The sequence below is a fragment of the Schistocerca gregaria genome, chromosome 7, assembly GCF_023897955.1.
Source record: "Schistocerca gregaria isolate iqSchGreg1 chromosome 7, iqSchGreg1.2, whole genome shotgun sequence".
In the NCBI taxonomy this organism is placed as follows: domain Eukaryota; kingdom Metazoa; phylum Arthropoda; class Insecta; order Orthoptera; family Acrididae; genus Schistocerca; species Schistocerca gregaria.
Genome location: NC_064926.1, coordinates 5,665,723 through 5,685,674, shown reverse-complemented (window position 1 = coordinate 5,685,674; position 19,952 = coordinate 5,665,723). Strand labels below are relative to the sequence as shown.

General features: G+C 45.7%; 2 non-coding genes across 2 annotated transcripts; both read right to left on the bottom strand.

The window, feature by feature from the left end:
- Positions 1–2,588: 2,588 nt before the first annotated feature.
- Trnak-cuu (transfer RNA lysine (anticodon CUU)) lies at positions 2,589–2,661 on the bottom strand. Its single transcript has one exon. It is a non-coding gene; the product is annotated as a tRNA-Lys (tRNA).
- Positions 2,662–4,111: 1,450 nt separating this feature from the next.
- Positions 4,112–4,184, bottom strand: Trnak-cuu (transfer RNA lysine (anticodon CUU)). The gene has a single exon. It is a non-coding gene; the product is annotated as a tRNA-Lys (tRNA).
- Between the last annotated feature and the right edge of the window lie 15,768 nt (positions 4,185–19,952).

Genomic DNA, 19,952 nt, shown 5'->3' with positions numbered 1-19,952 from the left:
AAAATGGTCAACAGCAACATTCAGACGGTTTCGTACTGCTCAATTGCTACATTAAAACGGTATGTTTCTTTTTCAGAACTGGAAAAAAACGAGCGTGACAACATTCGAACCTGTAATCATCAGATCCGAAGTACGACGCCGTATCCATTAGGCCACATGCTCACTGACGACTAACTATATCATGTATACGACTCATCTCGAAACGCTCACACCCCTGAGGATTTGTGTTTTCGTTTTACACAGCCGCTGCCCCTTGCTCTTTCCCACCCATTCGTTACATTCAACCTCTTACGAGACCGACCAAATATAGACTGAGAAACAAGAACACACACTTTGTGCATTTGGAATCGAACTCAGGGCGTCCCTCGCCGCATTTGCTACGATGGCCGTTTGCTACTTCTGCAGAAGCGGCGGCGGCGGCGACGACGACGACGACCGCGAGAGGCTCTGAGATATGTGAGAAATACATCTATAAAATGTAATTCAGACTGCCTCGTCCCACTTTATGCTGTACCGCTTTGGCAAATGCTTTATCTGCGCCATTCGCCTTAACCACATCTGAGAGTAATTCATAAAAAAAAACGCCTGTCGCTAATTGTTCGTCATCACAGATACTGTTTGCTATACGGCCACGACGCGCAACTGATTTCCAAAATTCATCTTTCTCCAGTGAGGATGGAACGTCCGATGCCTGGTTTATTAGAACAGTGCTCTACCACTGAGCTAAAGAGGCGCGTCCTAGCGGTACTCTTGGGTACTTCGTCATTACGGTCGTCTGCATCATCAGACTTCAGCTGACAACACTTCATATTACCGGCTAATATTTGCAGCTATGGCGACCCATTACTGCTTGGCTACACATCTGACACGTAAGCGATGTGCTCTCCAAACAACAACACTTGCATTTCAGAACATGTCTTCCACACATGTCTACAAAATCACCTTCACATTCAAATACAGTTTTCTTGTGACTGACAGAGACGTAGGCAAAGTTTAAAGTTGCTATTTCCATTACATCTCCTTAATCAGAAAAACGGTAATTTACATCTGCAGCGGAACAAAAATCCGCTCCGCCCAGCGAGTGGCTCGAACCCACGACCATAGGATTAAAAGTCTGACGCTCTACCGACTGCGCTAGCCGGCTACCTCGGTGAATACCTGCCAGATAGAACGTCACACAGTACTCGTTTGGGTTGGGTGGTCCCATACAGAATCTCTCCATGCTGCCTAATGTCTTCCTAACGTCACACTCGTCACGTACTTCACTTTTATGTCATAATCATTTCTGAGAGGTAAAGAAATTGCATGACAGCATGCAGAGCTAGTGGCGTCAAAATTAACACACATACTTTATGTGACTCAAAAGCCGAACGAGTTACTTTCCGACGTTGTTTTAGATGTGCAAGTGCCAGTCAAAACTCGCGGTGTCGGCACTCTACCGACCATTTCGCTAGTTAACACCGGTCTTGTTGTGTGTGTTTCAAGCTCAAGAACATTTCCAAGCAAAAAATGGTCAACAGCAACATTCAGACGGTTTCGTACTGCTCAATTGCTACATTAAAACGGTATGTTTCTTTTTCAGAACAGGAAAAAAACGAGCGTGACAACATTCGAACCTGTAATCATCAGATCCGAAGTCTGACGCCTTATCCATTAGGCCACATGGTCACTGACGACCAACTATATCATGTATACGACTCAATTCGAAACGCTCACACCCCTGAGGATTTGTGTTTTCGTTTTATACAGCCGCTGCCAATTGCTCTTTCCCACCCATTCGTTACATTCAACCTCTTACGAGACCGACCAAATATAGACTGAGAAACAAGACCACACACTTTGTGCATTCGGAATCGAACTCAGGGCGTCCCTCGCCGCATTTGCTACGATGGCCGTTTGCTACTTCTGCAGAAGCGGCGGCGGCGGCGACGACGACGACGACGACGACGACGACCGCGAGAGGCTCTGAGATATGTGAGAAATACATCTATAAAATGTAATTCAGACTGCCTCGTCCCACTTTATGCTGTACCGCTTTGGCAAATGCTTTATCTGCGCCATTCGCCTTAATCACATCTGAGAGTAATTCTTAAAACAAACGCCTGTCGCTAATTGTTCGTCATCACAGATACTGTTTGCTATACGGCCACGACGCGCAACTGATTTCCAAAATTCATCTTTCTCCTGTGAGGATGGAACGTACGATGCCTGGTTTATTAGAACAGTGCTCTACCACTGAGCTAAAGAGGCGCGGCCTAGCGGTACTCTTGGGTACTTCGTCCTTACGGTCGTCTGCATCATCAGACTTCAGCTGACAACACTTCATATTACCGGCTAATATTTGCAGTTATGGCGACCCATTACTGCTTGGCTACACATCTGTCACGTAACCGATGTGCTCTCCAAACAACAACACTAGCATTTCAGAACATGTCTTCCACATATGTCTACAAAATCACCTTCACATTCAAATACAGTTTCCTTGTGACCGACAGAGACGTAGGCAAAGTTTAAAGTTGCTATTTCCATTACATCTCCTTAATCAGAAAAACGGTAATTTACATCTGCAGCGGAACAAAATTCCGTTCCGCCCGGCGTGTGGCTCGAACCCACGACCCTAGGATTAAGAGTCTGACGCTCTACCAACTGAGCTAGCCGGCTACCTCGATGAATATCTGCCGGATAGCACGTCACACAGTACTCGTTTGGGTTGGGTGGTCCCATACAGAATCTGTCCATGCTGCCTAATGTCTTCCTAACGTCACACTCGTCACGTACTTCACTTTTATGTCATAATCATTTCTGAGAGGTAAAGAAATTGCATGACAGCATGCAGAGCTAGTGGCGTCAAAATTAACACACATACTTTATGTGACTCAAAAGCCGAACGAGTTACTTTCCGACGTTGTTTTAGATGTGCAAGTGCCAGTCAAAACTCGCGGTGTCGGCACTCTGCCGACCATTTCGCTAGTTAACACCGGTTTAGTTGTGTGTGTTTCAAGCGCAAGAGCATTTCCAAGCAAAAAATGGTCAACAGCAACATTCAGACGGTTTCGTACTGCTCAATTGCTACATTAAAACGGTATGTTTCTTTTTCAGAACTGGAAAAAACGAGCGTGACAACATTCGAACCTGTAATCATCAGATCCGAAGTACGACGCCTTATCCATTAGGCCACATGGTCACTGACGACCAACTATATCATGTATACGACTCATCTCGAAACGCTCACACCCCTGAGGATTTGTGTTTTCGTTTTACACAGCCGCTGCCCCTTGCTCTTTCCCACCCATTCGTTACATTCAACCTCTTACGAGACCGACCAAATATAGACTGAGAAACAAGACCACACACTTTGTGCATTCGGAATCGAACTCAGGGCGTCCCTCGCCGCATTTGCTACGATGGCCGTTTGCTACTTCTGCAGAAGCGGCGGCGGCGGCGACGACGACGACGACGACGACGACGACGACGACCGCGAGAGGCTCTGAGATATGTGAGAAATACATCTATAAAATGTAATTCAGACTACCTCGTCCCACTTTATGCTGTACCGCTTTGGCAAATGCTTTATCTGTGCCATTCGCCTTAATCACATCTGAAAGTAATTCTTAAAAAAAAACGCCTGTCGCTAATTGTTCGTCATCACAGATACTGTTTGCTATACGGCCACGACGCGCAACTGATTTCCAAAATTCATCTTTCTCCAGTGAGGATGGAACGTCCGATGCCTGGTTTATTATAACAGTGCTCTACCACTGAGCTAAAGAGGCGCGGCCTAGCGGTACTCTTGGGTACTTCGTCCTTACGGTCGTCTGCATCATCAGACTTCAGCTGACAACACTTCATATTAGCGGCTAATATTTGCAGCTATGGCGACCCATTACTGCTTGGCTACACATCTGACACGTAACCGATGTGCTCTCCAAACAACAACACTAGCATTTCAGAACATGTCTTCCACATTTGTCTACAAAATCACCTTCACATTCAAATACAGTTTCCTTGTGACCGACAGAGACGTAGGCAAAGTTTAAAGTTGCTATTTCCATTACATCTCCTTAATCAGAAAAACGGTAATTTACATCTGCAGCGGAACAAAATTCCGTTCCGCCCAGCGTGTGGCTCGAACCCACGACCCTAGGATTAAGAGTCTCACGCTCTACCAACTGAGCTAGCCGGCTACCTCGGTGTATATCTACCGGATAGCACGTCACACAGTACTCGTTTGGGTTGGGTGGTCCCATACAGAATCACTCCATGCTCCCTAATGTTTTTCTAACGTCACACTCGTCACGTACTTCACTTTTATGTCATAATCATTTCTGAGAGGTAAAGAAATTGCATGACAGCATGCAGAGCTAGTGGCGTCAAAATTAACACACATATTTAAGTGACTCAAAAGCCGAACGAGTTACTTTCCGACGTTGTTTTAGATGTGCAAGTGCCAGTCAAAACTCGCGGTGTCGGCACTCTGCCGACCATTTCGCTAGTTAACACCGGTCTTGTTGTGTGTGTTTCAAGCTCAAGAGCATTTCCAAGCAAAAAATGGTCAACAGCAACATTCAGACGGTTTCGTACTGCTCAATTGCTACATTAAAACGGTATGTTTCTTTTTCAGAACTGGAAAAAACGAGCGTGACAACATTCGAACCTGTAATCATCAGATCCGAAGTACGACGCCTTATCCATTAGGCCACATGGTCACTGACGACCAACTATATCATGTATACGACTCATCTCGAAACGCTCACACCCCTGAGGATTTGTGTTTTCGTTTTACACAGCCGCTGCCCCTTGCTCTTTCCCACCCATTCGTTACATTCAACCTCTTACGAGACCGACCAAATATAGACTGAGAAACAAGACCACACACTTTGTGCATTCGGAATCGAACTCAGGGCGTCCCTCGCCGCATTTGCTACGATGGCCGTTTGCTACTTCTGCAGAAGCGGCGGCGGCGGCGACGACGACGACGACGACGACGACGACGACCGCGAGAGGCTCTGAGATATGTGAGAAATACATCTATAAAATGTAATTCAGACTACCTCGTCCCACTTTATGCTGTACCGCTTTGGCAAATGCTTTATCTGTGCCATTCGCCTTAATCACATCTGAAAGTAATTCTTAAAAAAAAAACGCCTGTCGCTAATTGTTCGTCATCACAGATACTGTTTGCTATACGGCCACGACGCGCAACTGATTTCCAAAATTCATCTTTCTCCAGTGAGGATGGAACGTCCGATGCCTGGTTTATTATAACAGTGCTCTACCACTGAGCTAAAGAGGCGCGGCCTAGCGGTACTCTTGGGTACTTCGTCCTTACGGTCGTCTGCATCATCAGACTTCAGCTGACAACACATCATATTAGCGGCTAATATTTGCAGCTATGGCGACCCATTACTGCTTGGCTACACATCTGACACGTAACCGATGTGCTCTCCAAACAACAACACTTGCATTTCAGAACATGTCTTCCACACATGTCTACAAAATCACCTTCACATTCAAATACAGTTTCCTTGTGACTGACAGAGACATAGGCAAAGTTTAAAGTTGCTATTTCCATTACATCTCCTTAATCAGAAAAACGGTAATTTACATCTGCAGCGGAACAAAATTCGGCTCCGCCCAGCGAATGGCTCGAACCCACGACCCTAGGATTAAAAGTCTGACGCTCTACCGACTGCGCTTGCCGGCTACCTCGGTGAATACCTGCCGGATAGCACGTCACACAGTACTCGTTTGGGTTGGGTGGTCCCATACAGAATCTCTCCATGCTGCCTAATGTCTTCCTAACGTCACACTCGTCACGTACTTCACTTTTATGTCATAATCATTTCTGAGAGGTAAAGAAATTGCATGACAGCATGCAGAGCTAGTGGCGTCAAAATTAACACACATACTTTATGTGACTCAAAAGCCGAACGAGTTACTTTCCGACGTTGTTTTAGATGTGCAAGTGCCAGTCAAAACTCGCGGTGTCGGCACTCTGCCGACCATTTCGCTAGTTAACACCGGTCTTGTTGTGTGTGTTTCAAGCTCAAGAGCATTTCCAAGCAAAAAATGGTCAACAGCAACATTCAGACGGTTTCGTACTGCTCAATTGCTACATTAAAACGGTATGTTTCTTTTTCAGAACTGGAAAAAAACGAGCGTCACAGCATTCGAACCTGTAATCATCAGATCCGAAGTCCGACGCCTTATCCATTAGGCCACATGGTCACTGACGACCAACTATATCATGTATACGACTCATCTCGAAACGCTCACACCCCTGAGGATTTGTGTTTTCGTTTTACACAGCCGCTGCCCTTGCTCTTTCCCACCCATTCGTTACATTCAACCTCTTACGAGACCGACCAAATATAGACTGAGAAACAAGACCACACACTTTATGCATTCGGAATCGAACTCAGGGCGTCCCTCGCCGCATTTGCTACGATGGCCGTTTGCTACTTCTGCAGAAGCGGCGGCGGCGGCGGCGACGACGACGACGACGACGACGACGACCGCGAGAGGCTCTGAGATATGTGAGAAATACATCTATAAAATGTAATTCAGACTGCCTCGTCCCACTTTATGCTGTACCGCTTTGGCAAATGCTTTATCTGCGCCATTCGCCTTAATCGCATCTGAGAGTAATTCTTAAAAAAAAAACGCCTGTCGCTAATTGTTCGTCATCACAGATACTGTTTGCTATACGGCCACGACGCGCAACTGATTTCCAAAATTCATCTTTCTCCTGTGAGGATGGAACGTCCGATGCCTGGTTTATTAGAACAGTGCTCTACCACTTTTTTTTTTTTTTTTTTTTTTTTTTTGGGCCTCCCTTCTCCCCACACAGCCCATCCATTCGCTCTCCTTTTATGCCTTCTTCGGCGAGCTTCTATGCTATATAGACTGATTTTTTTTTCAAATTTACTGCGACAGTTAGGGAAATGAAATGATGTTTGGCTTCTTCGCCATGTGAGGCTTCTCCTCCGTAGAACTGAAAATTTAAAAATTAAGGCTTCTTGGGAATTAATAAATTGTCACTCTTGCTTCATACTGAAAAAAATTAAACAAAAATAGAAAGATTGTAACTGAGGAACACGTGCAAGAAGCTTCCACTGCATTGTAGGCAACGAAACCACCATCCGATATTACCGAGATCCTGGAAAATCATCATAGATGAAAGTAGTTGCTGGAGATATGGGGTTCATCCAGCAGTATGTGTGAAGCCGCAGTGCCGTTTCGGGGTTCTGTCCGAGGCCTTCACGGCTACCGTAGCGGCCCTGGGGCACACGAAGTCCCCACCGTACTTCACCCTCAACAGCGATCCCCTACTTTGGCCTGTGACTACATTTTTCGTAGACGAGGGCTATTAAGATGTTTATCCAATCCCTTGTCTCTGAAACAGAATGTGTAACATGTTACCAAAAGTTTTTTTTTGTGGTCCCTGCGCGTACATATCTGATAATATTTTGCTCGTTCGTATAATTCGTATTCTAAAACACGGTCATTGCCGTGTTCAGATATAACGTAATGTACATAATTGCCAAACAACCACAACACAGCATTGGTTTTCTGGACAGGGAAGAAAACACCATCGGGGAAGAGTAATTTTTCAACATTGATCTCAGTACTAACAGTTCTGGTTATAAAGGCTACCCGCCGTTGGAGTCCCCTCCATATTTCGGCGTATCCGCCACAGAGAAAGCGGTGGATCAATGTGTCAACTGCGTCACATCGGGTGCACACAATCGTGTCACTAAGACCAATGGAGTGCAACTTTTCGTTAGTGGAAACTACGTTATTAACAACTCGGTACCAGGTTGCCTGAATGTCGGAAGACAGTTCACGATTACTAATATTTTTCCAAATTCTTTTCCAGTCTTTGTCGGGATATCTGCACTCCATTTTGTTGACATGTTCTTTCGTTGTTAAGAGTTCCATTAATTTCCTGCAATTCCTTGATTGTGGATTCGTGACAATACTGTCCATGTAGCTAATCTCTAAAAAGAACTGGCGAATATATTTCAATTTATAATTAATTCCGCCTATATTTATGGGTGGACGTAAATTTTCTGGCTGTAGGAGTCGATACAGCCTGGCTGTAATACTATGTGGATGTTTTTCTATAATTTGTAGGGTCCTCTTTATATATAACGCCGTAGTCTTCCGCCATATATCTGTTAAACCTAGGCCACCTTCAGCGGAAGGTAACGTAACTGTACCGGCTGCTACTCTAAAAATATTCCCTGTCCATATAAATCGGCAAATGATACTCATTATACGTTTGGCAATGGGTTTCGAAACTGGCAATATTTGACCTATATATATAGCTTTTGATAAAATGGACCAATTAATTATTCTGATTCGTTGTTTAATGTTCAGATGTCTGGTCTGATTGAGTATTGTGGCTCCTCTGATTGTATCCAGTACTTTCTTCCAATTGTAGGTCATGGTCTGAAGCGGACATCGGTAAAAGGTGACACCCAGAGCGGTGTGACGATCGACGGAGCGTGCCCATTCCAAACGGACATCTTGAAGACCTTTAAGATTTAAAAACGAACTCTTCACCTCGTTAACCCTAGCGCCTGTAGCTTCACAAAAGATCTGAATATTCGTAGTTAATTTCTCTAAATCTTCGTTACTACGAATAACCACTCCAACGTCATCAGCATATGCATTGGTGACGTTGTTAACGCCAGATATCGTGATGCCCTCAAGATCGACATCGAGTCTCCTTAGTAAAGGCTCCAGTGCAACAACATACAGGAGCATTGACAAAGGACTTCCCTGCGGGACGCCGTTGCGAATTTCAATGGGTGGAGTGAAATGCCCATTTACAGACACTTGTGTTTGGATGCCTTCAACAATGTTAATTAAAACTTGGACAAAATGTTGACTAAAACCCACATAGGTCAACGTTCTGAACAAAAATAAGTGGTTGACCCTGTCAAAAGCCTTTGAGAAGTCGATAAAGGCAAGGCCTCCTGGTGAGGATGACGTTGCAAAAATTGCAGAGACATCCCTATATTCACAAACAGTTTTAAAAATATTCCGCCCCGAGAGACAGGTTTGGTGGTCACCTATGATCTTCTCCATTAGAGGTCTCAGTCTTTCCTTCAGTACACGTGCAATTATTTTATAATCCGAGTTCATCAAACATATTGGTCTCAATTGATTGAGATCTTTAACTGTCGCGTTCCTTCCCTTTGGTATTAGCACAGTTACGCTTTCTTTGAACTCGCGTGGAACAGTAACACCTTGCAACACTTCATTTATCACTTCTGTGAATTGATTACCGATGAGAGGCCAAAATTTACAATAAAACTCTACAGGCAAGCCATCAGGCCCTGGGGACTTACGGGTAGGCGAATATTTAAGTATATCAAACACCTCCTCACATGTGATCGCAGTGGTAAGGGACACATTGTCCTCGTCATTGATAACGTTGTCGATACCTGTAGTTCGTAGCAAATCGTTCGCACAGTCTAGATTATACCGGGTATCAGTATATAACGTACGATAAAATCCATAAACTGCATTTAAAATGTCAGAGTGTTCCGTCAGCACTCGGTTATCGCCCACTCTAAGACAAGCAATAAACGCTCGTCTTCTATTTCTTTCATGTTCGAGTAAGTGGTACAGCGATGCGTTTTCGTCCTCCACCGTTGTCGGGACACGAGATTTAATTTTTAAACCCTCCAGCTGTGGTCGCTTGAGACTTATGAGGTGAGCCTTGATCTTCTTTATTTCAATGAAAACCTCATCAGTCATCTGCTGAGCTGATAGTTCCCTTAAGCATGTATAGTAAAATTCAACGGTATTGCGAGACCACACCGCTCGCTCCCTCCCGTAAGCTATTAGGGATGATCTCAATTTCTTTTTAGCACATGAGGTCCACCACGCAAGGCGAGAGCTGTATTTATGGCGCATACGTAGAGCAGCCTGCCATACCTCCGCTACTGTTCTTGATAGGGCACCCTCGAACAACATATGGGTATTCAGCTTCCATAAGGGGCGACCCCAATACGTTCCTTGCTTCTGAAACCGAATGCTGCATTTCACTGCGAGATGGTCCGAAAAGGTAGTGGGAATTACTTCGATACTACTGATTTTATTTTCCAGGTTTGCTGTGACGTATATTCTGTCTATTCTGCTTTGCGAGCGACTACTGATGTACGTAAATTTGACTAACGTGGGGTATTTGCTTTCCCACACGTCTGTCCACTTCATGTTTGTCACCAAAGCCGCCAGTTCCCTGGAGAAGTTAAAATTTGGTCGCTGATCCTTTTTGTGAAGTACACAATTAAAGTCACCACCGATTAAAGCTTCCGCCGGATTCCCCTTAAGTAAATAGACCATATCGTTCTTAAAAAAATTAGCCCTATCATCTCTAGCGTTGTTACCAGAGGGGACATATACATTTAAAACAGTAGTAGTAAAAATTTTACAACTGATGCCCCTCCCATTTTCTAACAGACAGATATCCTTCACATCAATACCATCTTTGACAAGGATCGCAGTCCCACATGTGGCTTCCGGTGCAATATTTAAAATCTCTTGAAAACCTGGGACATAAAAGTTGTGGACATTAAATTCCTGTAGGAGGGCTATATCAGTATCCGACTGGTAAAGGAAATCTTTTAAAGAAGCGACTTTCGTTTCACTGCGAATCCGATTTATATTGATCGTGGTCACATTATATGTCAGTTCCGTTGGCATAGGTGCAGGTAAAAGAAATTGGCTAATGAAGTATACCCCATGCAGAGTCACGTCTGTACCATTCCATTCTGTCTGTCAGAAAGAAAAATAGACATTAAAAAAAAAAAAATTAAATGCCACTAGCATGTGTCAGGTCCATCTCCATTCCGTGGTCGGTGCGATCTTCTTGGGCATCGGCCCAATCAAGTCCTTTTCCTGAGACAGTTCGGTCTAAATCCATAGTAGTGCCGGTCTGCAAACCTGCGACGCCAAGCGGTGCGCGAGGTTGTTGTTGAAGATCATCTGCATCGGCACGACTCATCTCCGCTTCAGTACACTCGTTAACTCGTGCTACTGGGCATGATTCTCGTAGTCGTTCATTATCCCTTAAATGTTTTAACTTTTCCCGCAATGCAGGAGCTAAACTCTCTGCTGCTTTGTGTGCCAATCTCCTCTTCTTGCCTTTCTTCGAAGATCTCTTCGGCGATCTAGCAGGAGATGAAGTTTGCGACCTGTCAGGAGAAGTACCGGATGATACGTCTGACGTCGCCTGTTCCTTTTTTCGGACAAAAGTCCGCGTATCGCATTCCACAACGGCAGAAGGAGGCGCATCTTTTTCCATGGCTCCCACTGGTAGCAACCCAGTCTCCAATTCTACACTATCGCTCGTTGTGGTTTCCTTGACGCAAGTGTCTTCTGTGGCCGCCAACGTGAAACCAATGTCCAGATTGCTATCTTCGTTCATAGTTCCCGCAGAGTGGATGCCTGGAGCGTCCACTCCTCGGAAGCTAGTGGCAATATCCTCACGTTGGTGGGAATCCTGACGACGCAAGGAAACCTCCGTTGCGGGTATTTGGGGATCTTCGGCCGAGTCCGCGGAAGAACGAGCAACCACAGTGGGAGAGTTGGAAAAAGTTGGCGTCGGCATAGATTCGAGGGGCGCGGAGCTGATCGGCAGACCATCCGCAAATCTAGAGCTTGAAGCCGGAGTATCATCGACAACCGCCCGCGAGGCAGCAGGCTCCCCGCGCACAGGCGGCACCGACTCGCCTCGGCTGCGGAAGTCAGCAGCGGCAGCGTATGACAATTTCATACCAACAACAGGGCCGGAACTCGGCATCTCGTCACGCGGTAACTGCGGGACACGCCTCCGTGAACATTCTGCACGAATGTGTTCCGTGGAATTGCATAAAGCGCAAGTCCGCGGTTGCCCATCATAGATAATCAAAGCACGATACCCACAAATATTAAGATAAGAGGGGACATGCTTCTGTAATTCAATCTTAATTTGCCTTACGCCGTTCAAGACAGGAAACATATGAGCTTCAGACCACCTTTCTGCCACATTGGAAATAATTCTGCCATAAGGCCGAAGGGCAACATTAAGTTCTTCGGGCGGAATTTCAAAAGGGAGCTCAAACACTCTGATCGTACGAATCCCGTACCCAGCATGACTAACAGCAACGTCACTCACATTCCCATCAGAATGATTAAACTTCACGCTACCTCCGCAACGATCCACAATGGAACTACATAATTCTGGACTTTTCATCTTCAGATACACAGCATTTGTCACAAACGAGAGATAAACTCCGACAACATCATCACCGTTAATCAATACTTTTTCGATAAACCATGCTTTAATTTCAAATGCTTTAGGTCGAACGAAATTTCGATCGAAAGTAAACTTGATTGTGTCTTTCCTCAAATAATTCGACCTATTCATTCTAGAACTTCATGAATACAAGTGCAACACGAGTAGCGGCTTAGCGGCACCACTAACCTCAAACGCAGCGACTCAGCCTGTGTTTACTACAGCCAGACGTCCAGCTCCGCCACACGTCCGTCCCGCTCGGCGGCTGACTCGCAACTGCCACTGAGCTAAAGAGGCGCGGCCTAGCAGTACTCTTGGGTACTTCGTCCTTACGGTCGTCTGCATCATCAGACTTCAGCTGACAACACTTCATATTACCGGCTAATATTTGCAGCTATGGCGACCCATTACTGCTTGGCTACACATCTGACACGTAACCGACGTGCTCTCCAAACAACAACACATGCATTTCAGAACATGTCTTCCACACATGTCTACAAAATCACCTTCACATTCAAATACAGTTTCCTTGTGACTGACAGAGACGTAGGCAAAGTTTAAAGTTGCTATTTCCATTACATCTCCTTAATCAGAAAAACGGTAATTTACATCTGCAGCGGAACAAAATTCCGCTCCGCCCAGCGAGTGGCTCGAACCCACGACCCTAGGATTAAAATTCTGACGCTCTACCGACTGCGCTAGCCGGCTACCTCCGTGAATACCTGCCGGATAGCACGTCACACAGTACTCGTTTGGGTTGGGTGGTCCCATACAGAATCTCTCCATGCTGCCTAATGTCTTCCTAACGTCACACTCGTCACGTACTTCACTTTTATGTCAAAATCATTTCTGAGAGGTAAAGAAATTGCATGACAGCATGCAGAGCTAGTGGCGTCAAAATTAACACACATATTTAAGTGACTCAAAAGCCGAACGAGTTACTTTCCGACGTTGTTTTAGATGTGCAAGTGCCAGTCAAAACTCGCGGTGTCGGCACTCTGCCGACCATTTCGCTAGTTAACACCGGTCTTGTTGTGTGTGTTTCAAGCTCAAGAGCATTTCCAAGCAAAAAATGGTCAACAGCAACATTCAGACGGTTTCGTACTGCTCAATTGCTACATTAAAACGGTATGTTTCTTTTTCAGAACTGGAAAAAAACGAGCGTCACAGCATTCGAACCTGTAATCATCAGATCCGAAGTCCGACGCCTTATCCATTAGGCCACATGGTCACTGACGACCAACTATATCATGTATACGACTCATCTCGAAACGCTCACACCCCTGGGGATTTGTGTTTTCGTTTTACACAGCCGCTGCCCTTGCTCTTTCCCACCCATTCGTTACATTCAACCTCTTACGCGACCGACCAAATATAGACTGAGAAACAAGACCACACACTTTGTGCATTCGGAATCGAACTCAGGGCGTCCCTCGCCGCATTTGCTACGATGGCCGTTTGCTACTTCTGCAGAACTGGCGGCGACGACGACGACGACGACCGCGAGAGGCTCTGAGATATGTGAGAAATACATCTATAAAATGTAATTCAGACTGCCTCGTCCCACTTTATGCTGTACCGCTTTGGCAAATGCTTTATCTGCGCCATTCGCCTTAATCACATCTGAGAGTAATTCTTAAAACAAACGCCTGTCGCTAATTGTTCGTCATCACAGATACTGTTTGCTATATGGCCACGACGCGCAACTGATTTCCAAAATTCATCTTTCTCCTGTGAGGATGGAACGTACGACGCCTGGTTTATTAGAACAGTGCTCTACAACTGAGCTAAAGAGGCGCGGCCTAGCGGTACTCTTGGGTACTTCGTCCTTACGGTCGTCTGCATCATCAGACTTCAGCTGACAACACTTCATATTAGCGGCTAATATTTGCAGTTATGGCGACCCATTACTGCTTGGCTACACATCTGACATGTAACCGATGTGCTCTGCAAACAACAACACTTGCATTTCAGAACATGTCTTCCACACATGTCTACAAAATCACCTTCACATTCAAATACAGTTTCCTTGTGACTGACAGAGACATAGGCAAAGTTTAAAGTTGCTATTTCCATTACATCTGCTTAATTAGAAAAACGGTAATTTACATCTGCAGCGGAACAAAATTCCGCTCCGCCCAGCGAGTGGCTCGAACCCACGACCCTAGGATTAAAAGTCTGACGCTCTACCGACTGTGCTAGCCGGCTACCTCGGTGAATACTTGCCGGATAGCACGTCACACAGTACTCGTTTGTGTTGGGTGGTCCCATACAGAATCTCTCCATGCTGCCTAATGTCTTCCTAACGTCACACTCGTCACGTACTTCACTTTTATGTCATAATCATTTCTGAGAGGTAAAGAAATTGCATGACAGCATGCTGAGCTAGTGGCGTCAAAATTAACACACATACTTTATGTGACTCAAAAGCCGAACGAGTTACTTTCCGACGTTGTTTTAGATGTGCAAGTGCCAGTCAAAACTCGCGGTGTCGGCACTCTGCCGACCATTTCGCTAGTTAACACCGGTCTTGTTGTGTGTGTTTCAAGCTCAAGAGCATTTCCAAGCAAAAAATGGTCAACAGCAACATTCAGACGGTTTCGTACTGCTCAATTGCTACGTTAAAACGGTATGTTTCTTTTTCAGAACTGGAAAAAAACGAGCGTGACAACATTCGAACCTGTAATCATCAGATCCGAAGTACGACGCCTTATCCATTAGGCCACATGGTCACTGACGACCAACTATATCATGTATACGACTCATCTCGAAACGCTCACACCCCTGAGGATTTGTGTTTTCGTTTTACACAGCCGCTGCCCTTGCTCTTTCCCACCCATTCGTTACATTCAACCTCTTACGAGACCGACAAAATATAGACTGAGAAACAAGACCACACACTTTGTGCATTCGGAATCGAACTCAGGGCGTCCCTCGCCGCATTTGCTACGATGGCCGTTTGCTACTTCTGCAGAAGCGGCGGCGGCGACGACGACGACGACGACCGCGAGAGGCTCTGAGATATGTGAGAAATACATCTATAAAATGTAATTCAGACTGCCTCCTCCCACTTTATGCTGTACCGCTTTGGCAAATGCTTTATCTGCGCCATTCGCCTTAATCACATCTGAGAGTAATTCTTAAAAAAAACGCCTGTCGCTAATTGTTCGTCATCACAGATACTGTTTGCTATACGGCCACGACGCGCAACTGATTTCCAAAATTCATCTTTCTCCTGTGAGGATGGAACGTCCGATGCCTGGTTTATTAGAACAGTGCTCTACCACTGAGCTAAACAGGCGCGGCCTAGCGGTATTCTTGCGTACTTCGTCCTTACGGTCGTCTGCATCATCAGACTTCAGCTGACAACACTTCATATTAGCGGCTAATATTTGCAGCTATGGCGACCCATTACTGCTTGGCTACACATCTGACACGTAACCGATGTGCTCTCCAAACAACAACACTTGCATTTCAGAACATGTCTTCCACACATGTCTACAAAATCACCTTCACATTCAAATACAGTTTCCTTGTGACTGACAGAGACGTAGGCAAAGTTTAAAGTTGCTATTTCCATTACATCTCCTTAATCAGAAAAACGGTAATTTACATCTGCAGCGGAACAAAATTCCGCTCCGCCCAACGAGTGGCTCGAACCCACGACCCTAGGATTAAAAGTCTGACGCTCTACCGACTGCGCTAGACGGCTACCTCGGTGAATACCTGCCGGATAGCACGTCACACAGTACTCGTTTGGGTTGGGTGGTCCCATACAGAATCTCTCCATGCTGCCTAATGTCTTCCTAACGTCACACTCGTCACGTACTTAACTTTTATGTCATAATCATTTCTGAGAGGTAAAGAAATTGCATGACAGCATGCAGAGCTAGTGGCGTCAAAATTAACACACATACTTTATGTGACTCAAAAGCCGAACGAGTTACTTTCCGACGTTGTTTTAGATGTGCAAGTGCCAGTCAAAACTCGCGGTGTCGGCACACTGCCGACCATTTCGCTAGTTAACACCGGTCTTGTTGTGTGTGTTTCAAGCTCAAGAGCATTTCCAAGCAAAAAATGGTCAACAGCAACATTCAGACGGTTTCGTACTGCTCAATTGCTACATTAAAACGGTATGTTTCTTTTTCAGAACTGGAAAAAAACGAGCGTCACAGCATTCGAACCTGTAATCATCAGTTCCGAAGTCCGACGCCTTATCCATTAGGCCACATGGTCACTGACGACCAAGTATATCATGTATACGACTCATCTCGAAACGCTCACACCCCTGAGGATTTGTGTTTTCGTTTTACACAGCCGCTGCCCTTGCTCTTTCCCACCCATTCGTTACATTCAACCTCTTACGAGACCGACCAAATATAGACTGAGAAACAAGACCACACACTTTGTGCATTCGGAATCGAACTCAGGGCGTCCCTCGCCGCATTTGCTACGATGGCCGTTTGCTAGTTCTGCAGAAGCGGCGGCGGCGCCGGCGACGACGACGACGACGACGACGACGACGACGACGATAGCGAGAGGCTCTGAGATATGTGAGAAATACATCTATAAAATGTAATTCAGACTGCCTCGTCCCACTTTATGCTGTACCGCATTGGCAAATGCTTTATCTGCGCCATTCGCCTTAATCACATCTGAGAGTAATTCTTAATAAAACGCCTGTCGCTAATTGTTCGTCATCACAGATACTGTTTGCTATACGGCCACGACGCGCAACTGATTTCCAAAATCCATCTTTCTCCTGTAAGGATGGAACGTCCGATGCCTGGTTTATTAGAACAGTGCTCTACCACTGAGCTAAAGAGGCGCGGCCTAGCGGTACTCTTGGGTACTTCGTCCTTACGGTCGTCTGCATCATCAGACTTCAGCTGACAACACTTCATATTTCCGACTAATATTTGAAGTTATGGCGACCCATTACTGCTTGGATACACATCTGACACGTAACCGATGTGCTCTCCAAACAACAACACTTGCATTTCAGAACGTGTCTTTGACACATGTCTACAAAATCACCTTCACCTTCAAATAAAGTTTCCTTGCGACTGACAGAGACGTAGGCAAAGTTTAAAGTTGCTATTTCCATTACATCTCCTTAATCAGGAAAACGGTAATTTACATCTGCTGCGGAACAAAACTCCGTTCCGCCCAGCGTGTGGCTCGAAGCCACGACCCTGGGATTAAGAGGCTGACGCTCTACCGACTGAGCTAGCCGGCTACCTCAGAGAATACCTGCCGTGTAGCACGTCACACAGTACTCGTTTGGGTTGGGTGGTCCCATATTGAATCTCTCCATGCTGCCCAATGTTTTCCTAACGTCACACTCGTCACGTACTTCACTTTTATGTCATAATCATTTCTGAGAGGTAAAGAAATTGCATGACAACATGCAGAGCTAGTGGCGTCAAAATTAACACACATACTTTAAGTGACTCAAAAGCCGAACAAGTTACTTTCCGACGATGTTTTAGATGTGCAAGTGCCAGTCAAAACTCGCGGTGTCGGCACTCTGCCGACCATTTCGCTAGTTAACACCGGGCTTGTTGTGTGTGTTTCAAGCTCAAGAGCATTGCCGAGCCAAAAATGGTCAACAGCTACATTCAGACGGTTTCGTACTGCTCAATTGCTACATTAAAACGGTATGTTTCTTTTTCAGAACTGGAAAATCACGAGCGTGACAGCATTCGAACATGTAATCTTCAGATCCGAAATACGACACCTTATCCATTAGGCCACACGGTCACTGACGACCAACTATAACATGTTACGACTCATCTCGAAACGCTCACACCCCCTGAGGATTTGTGTTTTCGTTCTACACAGCCGCTGCCCCTTGCTCTTTCCCACCCATTCATTACATTCAACCTCTTACGAGACCGACCAAATATAGACTGAGAAACAAGACCACACACTTTGTGTATTCGGAATCGAAGGCAGGGCTTCCCTCGCCGCATTTGCTACGATGGCCATTTGCTAGTTCTGCAGAAGCGGCGGCGGCGACGACGACGACGACGACGACGACGACGACGACGACGACGACGACGACGACGACGACGACGACCGCGAGAGGCTCTGAGATATGTGAGAAATACATCTATAAAATGTAATTCAGACTGCCTCGTCCCACTTTATGCTGTACCGCTTTGGCAAATGCTTTATCTGCGCCATTCGCCTTAATCACATCTGAAAGTAATTCTTAAAAAAAAACGCCTGTCGCTAATTGTTCGTCATCACAGACACTGTTTGCTATACGGCCACGACGCGCAACTGATTTCCAAAATTCATCTTTCTTCTGTGAGGATGGAACGTCCGATGCCTGGTTTATTAGAACAGTGCTCTACCACTGAGCTAAAGAGGCGCGGCCTAGCGGTACTCTTGGGTACTTCGTCCTTACGGTCGTCTGCATCATCAGACTTCAGCTGACAACACTTCATATTAGCGGCTAATATTTGCAGCTATGGCGACCCATTACTGCTTGGCTACACATCTGACACGTAACCGATATGCTCTGCAAACATCAACACTTGCATTTCAGAACATGTCTTCCACACATGTCTACAAAATCACCTTCACATTCAAATACAGTTTCCTTGTGACTGACAGAGACATAGGCAAAGTTTAAAGTTGCTATTTCCATTACATCTGCTTAATCAGAAAAACGGTAATTTACATCTGCAGCGGAACAAAATTCCGCTCCGCCCAGCGAGTGGCTCGAACCCACGACCCTAGGATTAAAAGTCTGACGCTCTACCGACTGCGCTAGACGGCTACCTCGGTGAATACCTGCCGGATAGCACGTCACACAGCACTCGTTTGGGTTGGGTGGTCCCATACAGAATCTCTCCATGCTGCCTAATGTCTTCCTAACGTCACACTCGTCACGTACTTCACTTTTATGTCATAATCATTTCTGAGAGGTAAAGAAATTGCATGACAGCATGCAGAGCTAGTGGCGTCAAAATTAACACACATACTTTATGTGACTCAAAAGCCGAACGAGTTACTTTCCGACGTTGTTTTAGATGTGCAAGTGCCAGTCAAAACTCGCGGTGTCGGCACTCTGCCGACCATTTCGCTAGTTAACACCGGTCTTGTTGTGTGTGTTTCAAGCTCAAGAGCATTTCCAAGCAAAAAATGGTCAACAGCAACATTCAGACGGTTTCGTACTGCTCAATTGCTACATTAAAACGGTATGTTTCTTTTTCAGAACTGGAAAAAAAACGAGCGTCACAGCATTCGAACCTGTAATCATCAGTTCCGAAGTCCGACGCCTTATCCATTGGGCCACATGGTCACTGACGACCAACTATATCATGTATACGACTCATCTCGAAACGCTCACACCCCTGAGGATTTGTGTTTTCGTTTTACACAGCCGCTGCCCTTGCTCTTTCCCACCCATTCGTTACATTCAACCTCTTACGAGACCGACCAAATATAGACTGAGAAACAAGACCACACACTTTGCGCATTCGGAATCGAACTCAGGGCGTCCCTCGCCGCATTTGCTACGATGGCCGTTTGCTACTTCTGCAGAAGCGGCGGCGGCGGCGACGACGACGACGACGACGACGACGACTACCGCGAGAGGCTCTGAGATATGTGAGAAATACATCTATAAAATGTAATTCAGACTGCC